Below are 19,374 nucleotides of genomic sequence, written 5' to 3'. Positions count from 1 at the left end.
CTGAGTAAGCTCTGACATTCTGAATACAATACCATGCAGGTCTTTAGCGCACCTGGATTTCAACTGACAAATTAAGGAAGCGTGGTTGATATTTGTGCTTATGTCTTCTGCCACCTTGTGCCTAAATGGTTTGCTTTTTTACATAGTAAACTTAATGTTTACTATCATATTGGTAAGATAAAACCAATTTCTAAAGCACTGGTAGGATTTCTGATGGTACTGTGGGCAATAGCAAGGAAGGGAAAATTATGGAAAATGAGTTTTAACTTGACAACCATTTTATTTTAGCTGATTTGTTTTTATTTGTACTTAGAAACTTGTGATTTTTTTTCCTGCAGTTTTTGACCTTAATAAAAATTAAGAAATTTGACTTAGATAAACTTTCTTTTTGTAATTGTGCTGTTTGTATATAGGTAGATTGGGATCCCAGTCTCTTGTACCAAAAATCAAAAATTACTGCATTTGAGAAAGACATATTTATGTAAGAGTGCTTGAATGTATTTGATTATTCACTGGAAATCATAAAAAGTTCAGGAAACCTGTTTGCTTTGCATCCATTATACTATGAGACTGAAGAGGGTTTTATCTCCTAATTTTATCTCTGCAACTTTTATATGAATCAAAGAAGTTCATTTATGTCCTTGCTCTACCTGGCAGGCCTTTGCAGTGTGGCACAGAAAGATGGGAGGGGGAAAAAAATTATCTTGCTGCTCTGTTGCCTCATATGGAAGTTCAGCAGTCAGCCCAACCCTTGTTGACATCTAAATATGGACTGTTTGAATGGTCTGCACAACCATTGAGAGATCAGGATGAAAAAAGGGGAAGATGAGCACTAGCTGTAAGTTTGTTCTAACTTGTGTTACAAGATAGCTGTTCAATAGGAGCCCTGGTTAAGGGTAGCTCATTCCCACTTTTCAAGGAGTCTGAGGGGATTGTTTTCTTCTGATACCAAGCCCAACATGCTTTACAGCTAAACTCATCAGATGCTGACGGGGTCCTCTAGTCCTTGGCAGTTTCTTTATGCTGAAGAAGATTCACAGGAGTGTCTTCTGGTAAGCAAGCATGGCAAGCAGAAATCACAGGAGTGTCAGAAAGAGGATAGTAACATCTGCTCCAAACTAGTAGTGGTTTCTTGACTTCTATAAAATAATGGTAGATAGATCTTGTCCATTGAACGGTGGTTTGTCACTGATTTCGGTGGTGTTAGGATTTAATCCAGTAAATTACTGAAATGGCACAGTTTCAGTGTTATGTCTGTTTAATGCTGCACCTTGTACCAAAACCAAAGTTCATATCTGTCAAAAGACTGATACAATACTTGTGTCCATAAAGATTTAGATCTGCCTATAAGGGACATTTAACCAGTGGGTTGAGTTAACAGATCATTTCTTCATAGGTGAACAGAAGGAAAGGAGGAAGACTAGAAATTCCTTTTTTGTGTAATAGTGAGTGGTGATATGGAAAAAGCTGAAAACCACTGGCTTGCCAAGACGTCTTGAATTATGCACCGTTGTGCTGTGTGCACTAGAGGAATGGTGACAGTCACATCTTCCTTTTGCCAGCTACTCAGCTCCTTCAGAGAAAAGATACACAGCTAATGTCAACTTTTGGTATTTCTGATGAAGGAGGATGAGAAGGTGGAAAAAAGGTCTGGAACTTAAAAGCCAGGATACAGTGACTTGCTAAAGCAAATTTAGGGCTGCATGTTTATGCCCTTGCTGGAGATTTCAGCATTCCCTCATTTATAGAATCATAGAATTGTTCAGGTTGGAAAAGACCTTTAAGATCATCGAGTCCAACCATTAACCTAATACTGCCAAGCCCACCACTAAACCATGTCCCTAAGCATCTACAGCTCTTTTAAATACCACCAGGAATGGTGACTCCACCGCTTCCCTGGGCAGCTTGTTCCAATGCTTGACAGCCCTTTCGGTGAAGAAATTTTTCCTAATGACCAATCTAAACCTCCCCTGGCACAACTTGAGGCCATTTCCTCTTGTCCTATCACTTGTCACTTGGGAGAACAGACCGACCCCCATCTTGCCACAACTTCCTCTTCAGGTAGCTGCAGAGAGCGATCAGGTCTCCCCTCAGCCTCCTCTTCTCCAGGCTGAACACCCCCAGTTCCCTCAGGCACTCCTCATCAGACCTGTGCTCCAGACCCTTCACCAGCTTTGTTGCCCTTCTCTGGACACGCTCCAGCACTTCAATGTCCTTCTTGCAGTGAGGGGCCCAAAACTGCACACAGAATTCGAGGTGCGGCCTCACCAGTGCTGGCTACAGGGGATGATCATCTCCCTACTGCTGCTGGCCACGCTATTGCTGATACAGGCCAGGATGCTGTTGGCCTTCTTGGCCACCTGGGCACACTGCTGGCTCACGTTCAGCCGGCTGCCGACCAGCACCCCCAGGTCCTTTTCTGCCGGGCAGCTTTCTAGCCACTCCTCCCCAGCCTGCAGCGCTGCTGGGGTTGTTGTGCCCCAAGGGCAGGACCCGGCACTTGGCCTTGTTGAACCTCATGCAACTGGCCTTGCCCCATCGATCCAGCCTGTGCAGATCCCTCTGCAGAGCCTTCCTGCCCTCCAGCAGATCAACACTCCAGCTCTACTTGGTGTCATCTGCAGACTTACTGAGGGAGCACTCGATCACCTCATCCAGATCATTGATAAAGATATTAGACAGAACTGGCCCCAGCACTGAGCCCTGGGGAACACCACTTGTGACTGGCTGCCAACTGGATTGAACTCCATTCACCACCACTCTTTGGGCCCGGCCATCCAGCCAGTTTTTACCCAGCAAGGACTATGCCCATCCAAGCCATGATCAGCCAGTTTTTCCAGGAGAATCCTTTGGGAAATGGTGTCAAAGACTTTACAAAGTCTAGGTAGACAACATCCACAGCCTTTCCCTCATCCACTGCAAGGGTCATCTTGTCATAGGAGGAGATCAGGTTAGCCAAGCAGGACCTGCCTTTCATAAACCCATCCTGACTGGGCCTGATCACCTGATTGTCCTGTACGTGTCACATGATGGCACTCAAGATGATCTGCTCCATACCCTTCCCTGGCACTGAGGTCAGACTGACAGGTCTGTAGCTCCCCAGATCCTTCTTCCGGACCTTCTTGTAGACGGGCGTCACTTTCACTAACCTCCAGTCAACTGGGACCTCCCCAGTTATCCAGGACTGCTGGTAAGTGATGGAAAGTGGCTTGGTGAGCGATTCCGACAGCTCCCTCAGTACCCTTGGGTGGATCCCATCTGTCCCACAGACTTGTGTGTGTCTAAGTGGTGTAGCAGGTCTCTAACCATTGCCCCTTGGGTTCTGGGGGCTTCATTCTGCTCCGCATCGCTGTCTTTGAGCTGAGGGGGCTGGGTACCCAGAGAACAGCTGGTCTTACTCTTAAAGACTGAGGCAAAGGCGGCGTTAAGTGCCTCAGCCTTTTCCTCATCCTTTGTCACTCTCTCTCCCCCCCCCCCCCCCCCCCCCCCATCCAATAAAGGATGGAGATTCTCCTTAGCCCGCCTTTTGTTGCTAATGTATTTATAGAAACATAATTGTCTTTTATGGCAGTAGCCAGATTAAGTTCTAGTTGGGTATTGGCCCTTCTAATTTTCTCCCTGCATAACTTCATGACATCCTTTTTGTCTGCTGAGCTGCCTGCCCCTTCTCCCAAAGGTCATAAACTCTGGGGTTTTTTCCTGAGTTCCAGCCAAAGCTCTCTGTTCAGCCAGGCCAGTCTTCCTCGCTGGCTCGTCTTTTCAGCACTTGGGGACAGCCTGCTCCTGCGCCTTTGGGGTTTCCTCCTTGAAGAATGTCCAGCCTTCCTGGACTCCTTTGCCCTTCAGGGCTGCCTCCCAAGGGACTCTGTCAGCCAGAGATGAATTCAATTTAATTGAATCTGTTATGTCACCACACTGAAGGGGCAGGAATTTCTGGCAGCAAAGTGTTTGCCTTAATTGGTTTGCCTTTTTATCATTATGATTTGTGAAAGTGATACCGTAAACTGATTATCACTTGGAGTGCTAGATTTAAGCAGGATTGGGAATTTGGTACGTCTTTCTGACTTGGGCAAGGATTTCTAGTTAATCCAGTTAGCCTTGGAAGCCAATAGTTGTCTTACAGACTGGTGCTATCAGTTGTGTAAATGGGGCTGTTCTGCCAGCTCTCAGTGCTAGCATCAGCTCTGTGATCTTTTTGTTCCACGCCTTTACCTTTCTGTGTCAAAATCTGACTGAGATAGGAATATTTATAGCAGGTGCATTTCTGAGGCGGGAAGGAAAGCAAGATGCTTAGGAAAAGGGGAAGAGAGCAACCAAGCTTGTAAAAAACGAACGTGCACAAAAACCTCTTCCAGAAGGGGAGTGGGGAATGCAGCCCGATTCCGGCTTGGTCGCTTTCCTGTGTTGGGAGTTCATTCACATGAGTTCATCTCTGCAGTTTGTGAAAGACAAAAAGAAACTGCACCAACCAGCATGAATTCATTCTCCCTCCTTGTGTTGGCAGTTTTTCGTTCAGCGGAAACAGCAGTAGTTTTGCTGAAGCAAAGAATCCTTTCCCTGTAGCGGAAACGGCTCGTTGCTGTGCTAATGGCAGGTGTAGTGTCACTGTGGGGAGAAAACGCAGAAATGCGTGGACTGTGTCTTTCAAGTTAGTGCTGCTGTTTATACGGACTCTTGCTTGTGCTGGTTGCAGATCTTCCTTTTAAAATAGTTTAAGTGGGTCAGTTTGAGTTGTTAGTCCATTTTTTATTTCTTGTTGAAAGATGTAAAAGCAGTTGGATCTATTTTTTTAAAAAGCTGCATTTGCTTTGTCCTAACGAGTTGTCAGAACGGCTGCGTCAGCGGTAGGGTGTGTTCACCTCTCTCTCCCTTCTGGCTTAGAACATTGCAGATGGCCGGAATGCGGTGTGGCATCCTAGGAGGTACAGTCGGCTTGAGTGTAGCTCTGGAGCAGCGAAAAGCCGCCGTGCCGGAGCTCGTGTGGGGCCGAAAGGAGACGTTCTGGGGAGGGGCGGGTTGTGGCACGGCTGGCGCTCCCAGCAGGGCGGGCGCACTGGTGGCGCTGGCCCGTTAGGGGTCAGTGCAGCTCCGCCGGTGCGGGAGCCCCTGCCCCGCCCGGGGAGCGGCGGCCGCTTCTCGCTCCTGCCCCGCGCGGTCACCGGCCCCGGTGTCCGAGCTCCTGCCAGAGCGTTATACTTGGGGTAGAATAGCGGTGGATAGCTGCGGGCTCTGAAAATACAGCCAAAAATGCACGGGTGTGGTGTGTGGATACAGGGAAGGAGGTATTGAAGGATTAAAACCAGACACTTCTCTTTCTGTGTGGGGACTTGTGTTTGCTTAAGGGTCTTTTCTGACAGAAGGGATATTTTTAGCTGACTTCCAGCCGTCTCTATGATAGATGCAATTTGTTTAGTTGTACTTCTTGGGGATCCCCTTCGATGACTTATTCAAAGATCATTAAGTATCCAGATAAGCCTTCTTCATTTCCTAGTAAATTAATCAAAAGTTAAAAACCCCTCAGTGTGGTTTATTACTGGTGTTTCTATCAGGACTCACAATGTCCTTTGTTTATTCTTAGAATTGCCCCTAAAATCTGTTCTTTGCATTATTATTCGATTTAGGTAGTCTTGAGTGAAATTATTTTTCATTCCAACTCTGGCCAAAATATACATGAACTATCTCTGATGAAGGGTGTTTTCCCTTAAAATTATAAAGGTCAAATTTTCATTTTAATTCTAAGTACTTCAAAGGTCTGATTCTATAAGTTATCCTTTAAGGATGCTGTTCTATCGCAGAGGATTACAGGGTCAATGCTCAAAATTTTGTGTGAGTCTGGTTAAGTGCCAGCCCTTGCAAAAGAATTCAGCTTTCTGTAGATCCTAACAGGTAATTATGAAACATTTAGGGTTTATTTTATTTATATTTTTAGTTTTTTATTTCCTGAAGATTATTTTGGTCTCTCAGAAGAGAGGAATACTGTTTGGTGTTGGCTATGATTTTTGTTGTGATGAGGGCATGAAGAAGCTTTTTAGATTAAAATTGCTATCTTTTCTTCTAACCCAGAGTTCCTTATCATGTTCTCTAAAGACCTCTCATGTTGAATTTAAGGGTTATAAAACCTACCATGTGTATCTCACGATCCTACAGACACCCTCCCTAGCTGGCATAAAATTATGGGTCCCTAAAAGCTGGCTGGTACTGAGGGAAGCAGTCAGTTTTCTTTCTCAGGGTGTGGAGAAGCGCTAGGCTTGTAAGGTCGTTATGCCCTGGACAGAGCAAGGATGAGAGCTGAGCAACTTGTTCATCTGGCAAAAACCAGCAAAAGGGTAAGAGTGCTGGTATCTGCTTCTCCCGTCTAGAAACCTTGTGAGGGGAGATAACAGCTGAAAGAGGGAGCCTTGTGGAGGCAAGACGGCTCTGTTTTGGCTAAAGTGTGCAGAAAGACTGTTTCAGCACAAAACTCTGAAGGCTACAGTGCCCTGGCATGAAACTTTTGCTTAATTATCTAGAAAATTAATCCTACAGTTAACACGCCTGCTTAATTCTATACGTATATGACTGTGTCACTCAACTCTCCTCCTAAATCATGCTATATGTAACCTGTGGGAGGGGAAACAAAGAATTAGAGAATAAAAAGAGGAGAATAAGGAGTAAAAATTGGGAGAAAGGGACTGAAGATCTAGAACAGACTGTCAACGGGCTGTGCTCTTCTTCCTCCACCCAAGATAGGGACACCTTCTTGGTGAGAATTGCGCCTTCGCCCCAGCGAAGAATACCCAGGAAAACTCATCCAGCATTATTATGTCGTCAGCGCTGCTGCAGTAAGTGCCTTTATCAAGGGCAATTCCATACCTGTTATATCTGTCGCCTTAGTAAATTACCTGTACTTGCAACTTTGTGAAACTGTTTCAGTGAAAGTCCCTGAGAGGGCTCTGACAGGCAAACGTCACATCCTCGCTCGTAACACGGCACGGGGACAGTGATGCAAATTCACAGTACCTTGTAACCACAGGCTTTATGGAATTATCCAAGCGTGCCTGAAAAGCGGGAGGGAAGGCAGGAGGGCAGCCAAAATGTGTTACCTGCCAAATGATGAAATGACTGACTTTATGCTGCAGGTTTCTGGCTATAGTCACATCTCCTTGGAGGAGGCTGCAGCTGCCCCTATTGGGGTTTCTAGTGGCATGTCAGGAGGGGGACCAAATCCAAAGAGCTTGATAGCTGCTGGGAGAAAGAGGAGACCAAAACAGCCGTCTGCAGCCAGTGGTGACCTCTGCATAGGGCATGGCTTTGTTTGCTCCAATGCAGTTCTGATTTTTAAGAACAGAGAAGTGGAAGGGGGTGCTCAGGTCTCTCTAACTTAATCCCCCATGATTATAGGCAAATATAAAATAGAGGGTTTTTTCCTCACTGCCATCCTATAACAGGCAAGGATTAAAAGAAAATAGCTTTTTCCCTGCTGGGTAGGAAATTTTGATGGTAAACTTCTGCTGTCCCTGAGCTGAGGAGTCATAATAGCACAATGGATTTTTTTCTTCCAAGATTTGGTCTGATTGTTTGCATTTTTTTAGACCCATGTGGATTATTGATATCTTCAATATACTGTGGTAGTAAGTTCTACAGCATAATGATACACTATGGGAAAAAGTGCTTTGGTTTATTTTGAACCTGTCACCTGCTAATTCATTTCATCCCCCAGCATTCTCTTACCAGAAGAAACAGTTGAACAATTGTTTCCCTTTTACCTTTTCTATGCTTCCCATAATTTTAAGATCCTCTATCAAATGTTTCCATCAGTCATATCCTTTGCAGGCTTGACAAGTCCTAATATCTTCAATTGTTCCCGTTATCAAAGCCAGTTCATCCCTTTAAACATCCTTACAGCCCTCCTCTGTACATTTTTTTCTATTACCATCTTTTTTCAAGGCAGCCACCACTGCATTCAAAAATGTGATTTCAACATATGTTTACTCAATAGCTGTTTATCATTTAATCAGTAGTCTATCAAGAAGAGGACTTTTTATCCCGTGGCATCTTAGTATCTCTAAGAGCCTTCGATGAGGGATGTGGTTGAATGGCTCTTATAAATCCAGGTAAATTAGATCAAATGGATCTCCCTTTTCATGCAGTCTGTGATGGCTGGATATCACGGGTATTCTTAGATCCCCAGTATCATTTTTCTATGTGTCTTCTATTCTTTGGTTATGGTATCTACCAACTACCCCATGTCATTGTCCCTTAGAGAGCTCTCTTCAGTGGAATGAGTGTGCGAGGACAGACAAGGTGGATGGGTTTTGCACTAGACATGTATAGTCACCACTCTAAGGAAAGCATAGGCAGGTGGCACTATTTCTGTCAGCTTAAGAGCAGATTGAAAGCAGTTTAAAAGCAGTGAAAAATCTCCATGTTGACACATTTAAAAGTTTAAACTTGGTTACATTTAACTTGCACCGCTGGTGTTGTTCTGGATACAAATCTGTACCAAAAATAACTCGCCTTGGTGTGTTCTTGTGAACTCTGTGCACCCAGACAAGGATTACTCAAAATGACAACAAAATAAATCTTAATTGAAATCAATTTTTTATTCTTGAAATCTTGTTACAGGCAAAAATGGGGACATACCTTATATGCAAAGCCAAGAATTTATTGTTGGTCTAACTGAAATGTTAGTAGACTTAAATAAAATGCAATAAAACCACTACTACAATTAGTCTAGTTGCTAAATTTCATAGTCCCAATTATCTAATTAAATGAATACTTCTCACTGTTTAGAAAAAAATCAGTTTACATTGTTGCAGAAAAACACACACGAGCACACGCACACTCACTGGGTGCAGTGTGATGTTGATGATTTGGTTTCCTCCTCTTCTTTGCCAGGAGGAATATGATGTTGGCGACTTCTTCATCACTCTAAGTTCGACTTGGAGCTATTTTCATATTTGCTGACAGTCTCATACACCTTGATCATTCTTCACTGGTCTGCAAGTACATTACATCTGTGTTTATGATGTGTATTTTACATGCTTTGGATACTGCTTTTTATTCTCTTTTACTCCTAATACTGGTTTTGCCCAGCTCCAAATTGTGCGTATCTTTAATTGACCATGGGTGAGTATTTGCATCCTTGGTGTTATCCTGAGCCCCCTCTTATGAGTCCAGGCTGGTATTTGTCTGGATTGCATCCAGTGTGCCCACTTTGGAGGCCTTTGCTGTCACACCTTGCCTCTATTCCTACGTAATTATACTGGCCACTGTATGTTTGAGTCCTAAATACATCTTTCTATGTAGAATAACCAGCTGCCTCTAATATCTCTATAAAAATGGTTAGATCACGTGATTAAAATAAGCAGACGTACACAGAATGGGTAGTAGCTGTCTGATCACCGGAAAAAAAAAAGTTACAACTAAGCAAGCTAAAGCAAGGTGTCCAGTCAGGCCAAGACAAGTTCAGCCAAAGAGGAGAACCCACTGCTCTAGTAAGTCAAACATCAGATTACAGAGACATCACTTACAACAAATATATTAGCAAAAAAGCAGATTGTTTTCTATAGATAGCTGTAGATCCTCCGCAGGTTCTTGCACGGCATCACCAAATTAAAACAGGAGAAAGCTGTGTATCCTTACGTATGGTGTGGATGCTAGGTCAATCTTCACAAGTATCGTGGTCCAAAATGAGCAGACCCACTGAACTGAATTGGTGGCTGGGGATCTGCATGGGCATTGCTAGGGAGGGGATTGCTTTGAGCTTGCCCTGGTCTGGCCTTGGGCACTGACTGCCCATAGCAGTCGGAATTTGTTACCTGTGCTCCTGAAGAACATCTTCTGGTTTAGACTTCTCTAGAAAAAATCCACTTAATTTTCTCCATCGCTGTTCTGCGCTGTGAACCAAAGTGCAGTAAGAAGGGATGATCCTGATCTGAATTAAAATACAAACGTAGGCGTGCCTTGTATGGGGTCAGAACCATGGTGATTAAAGCTCTTAAGTAGCACTTTTTTACTTACTGGATCATCTTCCAGTAGTGACGGAAGAAAGAAAGAAATTAGGACTGGAACCAGGAAACCAAACAAAGCAAGTTAAATGTGAGAGGAATAGGAGGATGCATAATAAATGCACTCAATCAACCAATGAGATGCTTCTGCAAGGGCCTTCTTTGCAAAAATGCCAAAGCTGTGTCCACAAACCTTGAAAAGTGTACACTCGTGGTTCAATGGGGTGAAAAAAATGGAGAGTAACACTGTTGAAAGACAAGTGCACTTCAAAGGCAATCTCATTCTGCTAACTCCCGTCCTCATTTGTAATGGCTTGATCTCTTTCGCTACAGTTGGGGCAAGGGATACTGGGCTATATAAAATGCCAGCTAACATCTTGAATTACAAAAGGCAAGTAGAAAAACAAGATCTGCAGTGAAACCATCCACTCAGAAAATGCTTTTCAATTCCAAAGTAATAACTGCATGCTATTAACTGTAACTGTAAACCTAAGCTAATGTAATACTGTGTTTATTCCCACCGAGTGAGTTCCTGTGAGTCTGATCTTTTGCATCTCCTTAATCCCTGCACATGCTACTTTATGCATTTTCCTTTCTAATACTCTGCTTTGCTACCTGCTGTCTGTGTGCCACATGCAATTTTTGTAAGCATGCGGGATTATCTTTTTAGCAGTAGCTAGCACTGGCTGGCATTTGCATGCTACCCTATTCAATTCAATTACTGACTGTCCACAGGGCAGTAATTGCAGTTTCAGGAAGCTAAGGTTAATGAGTAAATTGAGTTTTATGTCTTTCTGGGTCATAAGATACTGATGGGTAAAATGTATTTGGATAGGATAATTTAAATCATGGCAGTTGTGCTAGGCTGTGCTAGCAGCTCGTAAAGTTTAGATGTCTGCTGAAGTTGAAAATGTCATTGATAATGGGACCCAAAGGAGGATGGCAGAGAGCTATCCTGACCAGTTGAACTTCTCTTTTCCTGGTAAATGGACACAGCATGCAGTTAGGCCAGTGAGAAAAAGAGAATTTCAGTTTTTCTGAATAGAATCAACTTTTGCTATGAGTTGCACAACTCTGAGTAAGCATCATAAGTAAATATCAGTGTCTGAGAGACAAAAGTCTTGAAAGAGGGTTTTGCCTGATGTAGGGGTCCAGATGAGAATTAGGCATTTGTCTCCAGGTGCCTGCCTATCTCTGGAGAGGTCAGAAAGCAGATCAGTTATCAGCTTGATCAACAGGCATCAGGGTGATTAATTGAATCAGCCATCCAATTGTAATCAGCCACCATCTAGAAACTGAATTCCCATTGAATTAATACAGCGCTTTTTTGTACGTTTCAGTTTTTTTAAAAAAACACTTTAGCAAGTCAGTGGTTCCAGAGAAAGTCTAGCTTGTCCCAGCTCTGCCATGAGAAGAGGAGGAGGTTATGCTGCTGCAATGGCTTTCTGAAAACGATGGGCCTTTTAATAAAGCACCAGGGTCACATTTTCCTATATGGCAAAAGGTAAGAGTAACTAAAATGAACTGGAGGGAGAATGCGAAAGTGAGTAGGGATGTGGGACAGTCGAACCTCGCATGTCCAATGTTGCACGCTGAGTAGTAATTCAGCTGAGAGTCAGATGTGCCCTGTGTTGCTTGTGCCTCGTGCAGTGCCTCATGCTTCCCATGTTTCTTTACATCCCCTCAGTCTCCTGTGCGGGGCTTCAGCAAAGGGTGACACCAGGGACCTGGACCCGTCTCCCTCCTCTGGCACACTGCAACCTCAGTGCATCTGGGCAGCCTCATCTTTGATCTCCCGTAAAAGCTCTTTGTTAGGAAGTATGTCTCAGCCGTGGCCAGCACCTTGACCTCTCGCCTGAGCTCATGACCCCGTCCTGTCCCCTTCTTTCTCATTAAACTCCATACAAGGCTGTGTCAGCGAGGGCTCAGAAGCTCAGTAACTGCTTATCTGGGCTTTAACTGCTCAGCGTGCTTGGCCACTGTTGCTTTAGGCAAGAGAATTAGAGGAGCGTTTGAGGAGAAAACAAAGAGAAAATGGAGAATGGATGGGAGTATATCACAAGTAGATTGAATTTAGATGAGAGAGTGGAAGTGGGGGAGCAAAGGGAGAAGACATGAGACTAATCAAGCAAATATTAATGAGGTACTGGAAGAGGAAATTGTGCTTGTTAGTATTAAACCTGTATTGTCAGCCTGTCAGAACTAGTGGGGGTGATGCCTACCTTGTCAGCACTAGCTGAGCCAAGCCGAGCTCCTGGTGTGCCCAGATGAACCATCAAAGCAGCCTCTTGCCAGTCAGAAAGCGGGTAGCTGAGCACCATACAAGCTGCACACCAGCACTCCCCAGTCAGCCCTGGCAAGCGAGCAAGGCTCAGATCCTCAGGCCAGGATCCAAGGAGCTGTAGCACGAAAGTCTCATGCACGTTTCATACCTACAGGATGGGACTGACATGAGCCTCCAGAGCACTATTGCAATGGGAGCAGAAGAATTAGAAGGGATGGAGAAGGAAGAAAGAAGCAGACAGACTATAATGGAAGAGAGAAACTGAAACAAATGTTGATTAAAAAAAAACGTTGATTAAAAGCATAGTCTAGATCTTGCCAACAAAAGTGTTAGCATGTGAGTGGAAGCATCTTTCAACTAGAATCTGCCTGCATGTACTTTGGTTGTTTCTAAAATACATATGTAGGGCTGCTTGGGGGGCAGCACAAGAAACTAGCCCTCTGCTTTTGTTGAAACTGTGCCAATAACAGCAGCAAACCCTCTTTTTCTAGCATTGCATTTGGGTTGGCATCCCATGTGATGCACAAGACAGCAGAACCAAAAGAGAGGTGGATTAATGAGGGTAAGTATTTTCTGCATTTGGATAAGCCTGCTTAATGTCATTCACAAGCACCTAAACACATGTCAAATAGTTTGAAAATGTTGCTGGCAGTCAGAAGGGCAGTGTCCCTGACCATTCACCTCTGGCAGAGACATAATTAAGGAATTCTTCAAATTCTGAATTGGAAACATGAGTGCATTTTATCCCATTTATTTATATTTTATGGTACTGCAACAAAACAAAGGTATGTTTTGGCCTTTTTTTGCCTTCACCCCCATTTAAAAAGAATTTCAATGTGATTTTCCCTATATTCCATGGTTCTTCTCTTAATGTATGGTCAGATGAGGGTGCTCTCTCCTAATGGTTAGTAGTTATTTTCTAATAATACTAATATTTCTGTAACCAAGAGGGGTGGTTCTAAGGGAATGACTACATGAGTGCTTGCAGCTGTATTCAAAACATAGTACGGCCAAGGACTGTCATGAGTGTATGCTACACACCCAAAATTCAGTTCCAAACAAAGTTGGGGCTGCATTTTAATAGCTCATTTTAGTTTGTAGGCCTCTCTATGAAAATCAAAATTCTTGATTTTGCAGGATTAGTCAATGGCAAAACTGAGCTGGGAGATTTTTTTTTTTTCTCCCACTGACACTGTGGGTGGAGATCTGGGTTCGCATCCTTACTCTCTAACTATTCTGTGTCTCTGGCCAAAGCAAAATTGTTTGGAATTGTGATCCTGAGCCTGTTTAAATAACGCTTTAATAAGGGTTCTGTTTTTCTCATTATAGAAACAAATTTCGGATCTGAGGTTCTGGTGTCTCCGTAGCTCTTTCGTAGGCTCTACGTGATTATATTAGTGCGTGGCTCTAGTCCTGAAGAGAGTGTAATTTCATCCTCACATTTCAAAAGGTTAACCTCTTCTCATTACCAATAAGGGGTCACATCACGTGGCTAAAAAAAATAGTAACATACATCTGAATTTCCTACCCATGTGAGCAGTGGAAAAATGAACAGGAGTGGGAAGCAGTCATCACAACTCATCTAAATCTGGATGCTTAAATTAGGTTCCTCCACCAAGTGGAGTCAGGAGGAGTCATCTCTTTCACTGTTAGGAAAGTCAAGAGAGATCAGGCTTCTAATCTATTTATCAAAATATTTGATTGTATTTGATTAGGTATCAAATACCTTAAAAAGGTGCTGTGAATATCTTGCCTTCTTCCAAGCCTCTGAACTTAAGCTGCTAACTTACTGATCCTGCTGAACTTTCAGAAGTACACCAGAACATCTCTTGGGCTCTAAACCAACAAGAAACAATAGAGAAGCTTGAAGAAGGCCAAGAAGGAAAAGTTTTCAGAAAAAAAAATCCAGGGCTGAAGAGGAGGAGCTGCAGATGTGTGTCACAGCCACAACAGTAGCTGCTGCGTTTGGAGCTAAACTCTCAGCCTGCATGAACTGCGAGAGCTTAGTGAGCAAAACTGGCCATGCACTTAATAAATATTTGGGCTGAAGGACTGAAGAAGGTCATGTTTTAAAGACCTAACTACAGACAATCCGATTGTGATGGGGCAGCAAGGTATTTCTAGGAGGCAAAGGTGTGACTCCAGCAGAGCCAGGTAGGCAGGAGATGCCATGGGAAAGACCACCAAGCCTATGGCCCTTGCAAGCAGATGCCCAGTGTTCCCTGTGGGGCTGTAAGGGCCTCGCTGCTGCGACAGCCTCCCTGCCATTGGCTTCAGCAGCCCAAACCTTTAATCTGAATCTAGCTAGATGAAAGCTCCTGCAGGTATACCTAGCCACGCCATAATGGCAACTTTGATTACAGTGCAGGTATCTTCAGAAACAGAAGATCTTGAGAACTGGGGTCAGGATGTGATTATAAGAATTACAGGCTTTTCTGAAAGCGCTGAGGAAAACAAAACCACAAACAAACTGAAAAACCCATTGATTCTTCTATTTTAATCCTGATGGCCAGCTACATCAAAACGATCTGCCGGGAGCCATCGCAGCCAGGTCAGCAGTAAAGGGAACACGGGGTGGATCGGCAGCAGACATCAGAAACCTTCCCAGAGGAGAGAAGAGGTAAGGAATGTACAACTGGCCTTGTCGCTTCTCCTTTGGCAAATGACTCGCTCTCAAAAACCCTAATTAAGTTTCTGTCTTTACGATGTGATTTCCATTTGCTCCCTAAGGTTTAAAAATAGTGAAAGGATTTCAGCAATTGATGACATTCTCAGTTGTACTAAATTAGACCGTAGAGGAATTAGAAGTTGCTGCTGTTGGTTTCACATAGTAATGGTCTCTCCTTTTCTTCTTGCCCTTGCACCAGGACGCTGTTCCCCGCCGCCACCCTCCTGGGCAGCAGCCGCATACCAGAGAGGCAGATCACCTGCCAGTGGTGCTCGGTGCTCTGAGTAAGTTTTCTGTCACTTTTGGATTCATGTAGCCTTTGGAGCCCTTTTCAGGTTTACCCACTGCATCTCCAGTTTTTCCTCACATACGCAGTCTTGTGAAAATGGCAACAATTTTGCCTTTATGCGTGTCTTAACTTTACTAGCTGCAATGGAAATCCTCTAGATTTGCAGTGCTGTGAACTAAACCACACTCAAGGGATCTGTGTGGGGGGGTTATAGACTGCTTAATTGCATGTGGGCAACGTTGTCCTCTGACTCAGAAATATTTTTGCCGTGGAAAAAATAAGGTACCCCCAAAAAATTCTGGTCTTTCTCCATTCACAGACATCATCTCTTTAACGTTGCCCTACATTTGTCTTAACACAATTTATTGGATAAATGGCAAAAAAGACTGTTAGCGTTTTCCACTGAAATCTGTTAATGATAAACACATGGTTTTTACTCCTGTACAGTAATTGGACGTATTTGTGATTAAATAGGCCCTACTTCAGAAACATCTCACCTGCTCTCAATATGATGGCAGTAAAAACATAGCTATGTGCTTTGTTTCTGGCATAGTTTCAGCTCTTCCACAGAACTTAAATTGTGACCACATATTCCAGTTAGCTTAAACTTCAGGCTTTAAAAGCTCAATGTGAGTAATGAAGAGAAAGCAATCTGATTAGCTGGTGGAGCTGGCTAAAAGGCACCTTCATTACAAAGGAGCTTAAAAAATTAATGAAACTATACAAAATGGATTAAAGGTATAATAGTAATAATAGTATCAAACAAAGCATAACAAAGAAAAATGTCTGCATTCAACTGAAATAAATATTTAATAGATGGCACAGTGATGTCCATGGCTTTATATTCTTCTATTTTAATGATCTTTACCACAGCTTGAGGTCCTTTGTCTTGTCCCCTTCTGCTGACATCAGCTGGAAGAGACAGAGATTAAAACAAGGGTAATTTCCCCATGGTTGTTGCTTGGCTCTATTTCTGCTTTGCTCAGCCGTGAACTGGAGTTTAAAGGATGAAGTACTGTCACTCAGACTGATTCTTCCCTCCACCCTTTCTTACCAGGGTTAACCACTCAGCCAGTCACCACGGAAACGCATGGCTCCTTTGCCCATCTTACTGCCACCCTACAGCCTCATATTGAGAACGTCACCATAATCTCATTAGGAGGTTGAATTTGCCATTGAAGCTTGAATTCCCATAACAGGAGGGGAGTGGACTAATGCAATTAAGCAAATTAGCGTTTTGAGCCATTGCCTGATATCTGTCTAACACCATAAGCAAAGACTAGGTAGTTTTCTTCCTCTGTTAAAAAAAAAAATAAAATCAACGAGCCAATACCCCAGTCCTCTCCCCCATTATGTTCAGGGAAATACTGTAGTCCTCGCTCAGCTGTAAAGGGTTTTACAAATGGGAAGATAATTGTTCACTTCACCAAAAACCTGACTTGCTTCCCCTTCTTTTTTCCCAATACTCCCATCCCAGTGGTTCTGATTATTTTTATCTGTGTAACATTTATACTTCTAAAGGTAAAGTAGATAAAACCAGAATATTTTGTTTTGCTCTGCTGTTATGGTATGTGACAGTGGTTACCAGATCAGAACATAACTGCTATTGGTTTCAAATCTAGTTTGATGTGAAGTGTTTCTTAAGTGCTATGAATAACTATTTTAAAATATGTCCGATTTTCTGGAGATAATTCCGGCATATTCAGTAATTCTCTAGAAATGCAGATTATTAAATGCCTAAGGCAGAGCTTTTCTGCCTTTTGTTGTGGGGTTTTGAGGTTAATCCAGTTCCCTCCCTCCCTCACCCTGCCAAGTAAACAAAGCCGCAAAAGCAGACTGTAGTGAGAATCAGGAACCATAAATCTCTGAATAATATCCTGGCACGTGAGTTTCAAAGGCAGCGTATTTCTCTGGGAGCCTGGGGGAGGGAGGGGAGGAGGGAGGGGAGCAGCAGTACCCTCCTGCAGATAATGCTGCCGTCTCCATCACAGCATTTCTTCCTGGGGAGGTGGAAGATGGAACGACACGGAGAAGATCTAGGAGCCTCTTAATGCATATTGATTACCAAGGAGGTTATGCTTGCTTGCTGTCTTCAACTTCGAACAAGAAAGGCAGGAATAACAAGTGTATTTTAGTAGATGTTATTGTGCTACCACTCATCTTCTCCCAAATAAATCCCAGTCTGCTGCCAGGCACTACAATCAGGAGGAGTGAGAACATGGGCTATTACTAAATAAGGGCATTGGTTATACACTCCACTTTATGTAGTACATGGTCCCTTTCCTAAGCTGCTTATGAAGTAGATATATATTATGTAGGCAGTGTACACAGTCCCAAGGGATGGTGTAATCTTAGCATTTTTGCCTGAAAGCACGAGTAACTTCAAGAGTTCTTCTCAGTACTGAGAGTATCTGTCACAAACTTGAAAATAGAATGTGGTACAGATAATGCTGTGGTTATTTGGAAAGCATCACAAAGCTAAGTATTTCAGTGGTCACAGACTCCCCAAATGTCAGAGCTGAGCTGCTACTGGAGAGAAATTGAAATGTGCTGAAACAGAAAACACAGGACAAACAAAACGAGCTCTGCACTGTGATGTCAATAGCCATACAGTTTGGATTAAAGTATTTTAGTATTTATGTTATCAGATTAGATAAGGACAGAAAAAAAAAAGTAGAATTAATGTTTTAAAATATCTTTTGCCCTCCTGGTACATAGAACCAGAGGATGAATTATTTCCCTATGTAAGTCCTTACGTAACATCACTATAGTTATGTTTTTCCTATTTGGTTTTTCCCTTTTATCATGTTTGGATTTAAATGAAGCCTTAATCCTGCATATCCTGCTTTGAAAAGCTTAGATCTGTAATATATTGTATAGTATTCATTAAAAGGCTTTGCTCTGTAGTGTGTGGTAGCCTTCAGTTAACAATATAGATTTCAATTCTTAACCTTATACTTGATAGTTTTGCTTGGATAATATTCTTCATTTAATACAATGTAAAATTTCAAATATGCACCCTAATTGAGACAAAGAAAACCCAGCAAAAAGAATACCATTATTTCATAGGATTGTAGAATCATGAAATCACAGAATGGTTTGGGTTGGAAAGGACTTTAAAGACCATCCAGTTCAAGCCCCCTGCCATGGGCAGGGACACCTCCCACCAGACCAGGTTGCTCCCAGCCCCATCCAGCCTGGCCTTGAACACTGCCAGGGAGGGGGCAGCCACAGCTGCTCTGGGCAGCCTGTGCCAGGGCCTCACCGCCCTCACAGGGAAGAATTTCTTCCTAATATCTGACCTAAATCTCCCCTCTTTCAGTTTGAAACTGTTACCCCTTGTCCTATCACCACCCTCCCTGATCAAGAGTCCCTCCCCACCTTTCCTGCAGCCCCTTTCAGCACTGAAGGCCGCTCTAAGGTCTCCCCGGAGCCTTCTCTTCTCCAGGATGAACACCCCCAACTCTCTCAGCCTGTCCTCACAGGGAGCTGCTCCAGCCCCTGAGCATCTTCATGGCCTCCTCTGGACCTGCTGGAGCAGGTCTGTGTCTGTCTTGTGCTGGGGGCCCCAGAGCTGGACGCAGCCCTGCAGGTGGGGTCTCAGCAGAGCAGAGGGGCAGAATCCCCTCCCTCGACCTGCTGGCCACGCTGCTCTGGATGCAGCCCAGGATGCCATTGGCTTTGTGGGCTGCAAGTGCACGTTGCTGGGTCATGTTCAGTTTTTCATCCATCAACACCCCCAAGTCGTCCTCCTCAGGGCTGCTCTCAATCCATTCTCTGCCCAGCCTGTATTTGTGCTTGGGATTGCCTCAACTCATGTGCAGCTGCAGCACAGATTTGTGGACAAATTCACCAAGATACCAAAGAATACAAAATAAAGCATACCATCTAGTAATGCTGTTTACAGCCTATATTTTCCTGTGAATTTTTCCTATATTCAGAAGAACATTACCAAGCAATTGAGACACAGTCTGTGAATCTGGCCTCCAGCTTTAGCGCTGATCTCTGAGGTTACAGGACTGTTATGGTGAGACCAATATTATATGAAGTGAGAGCACCAGGGCTCAAGTCCAAACCTTTATGGGTGTAGCAGTGGTTCCCCCAAAAGTCTAAGTCACCGAAGGAAACTCCGGACTCATCACAG

Source organism: Leptosomus discolor, chromosome 13, assembly GCF_034619465.1.
Source record: "Leptosomus discolor isolate bLepDis1 chromosome 13, bLepDis1.hap2, whole genome shotgun sequence".
NCBI classification, from domain to species: Eukaryota; Metazoa; Chordata; class Aves; order Leptosomiformes; family Leptosomidae; genus Leptosomus; species Leptosomus discolor.
This window is presented reverse-complemented; position numbering follows the sequence as displayed.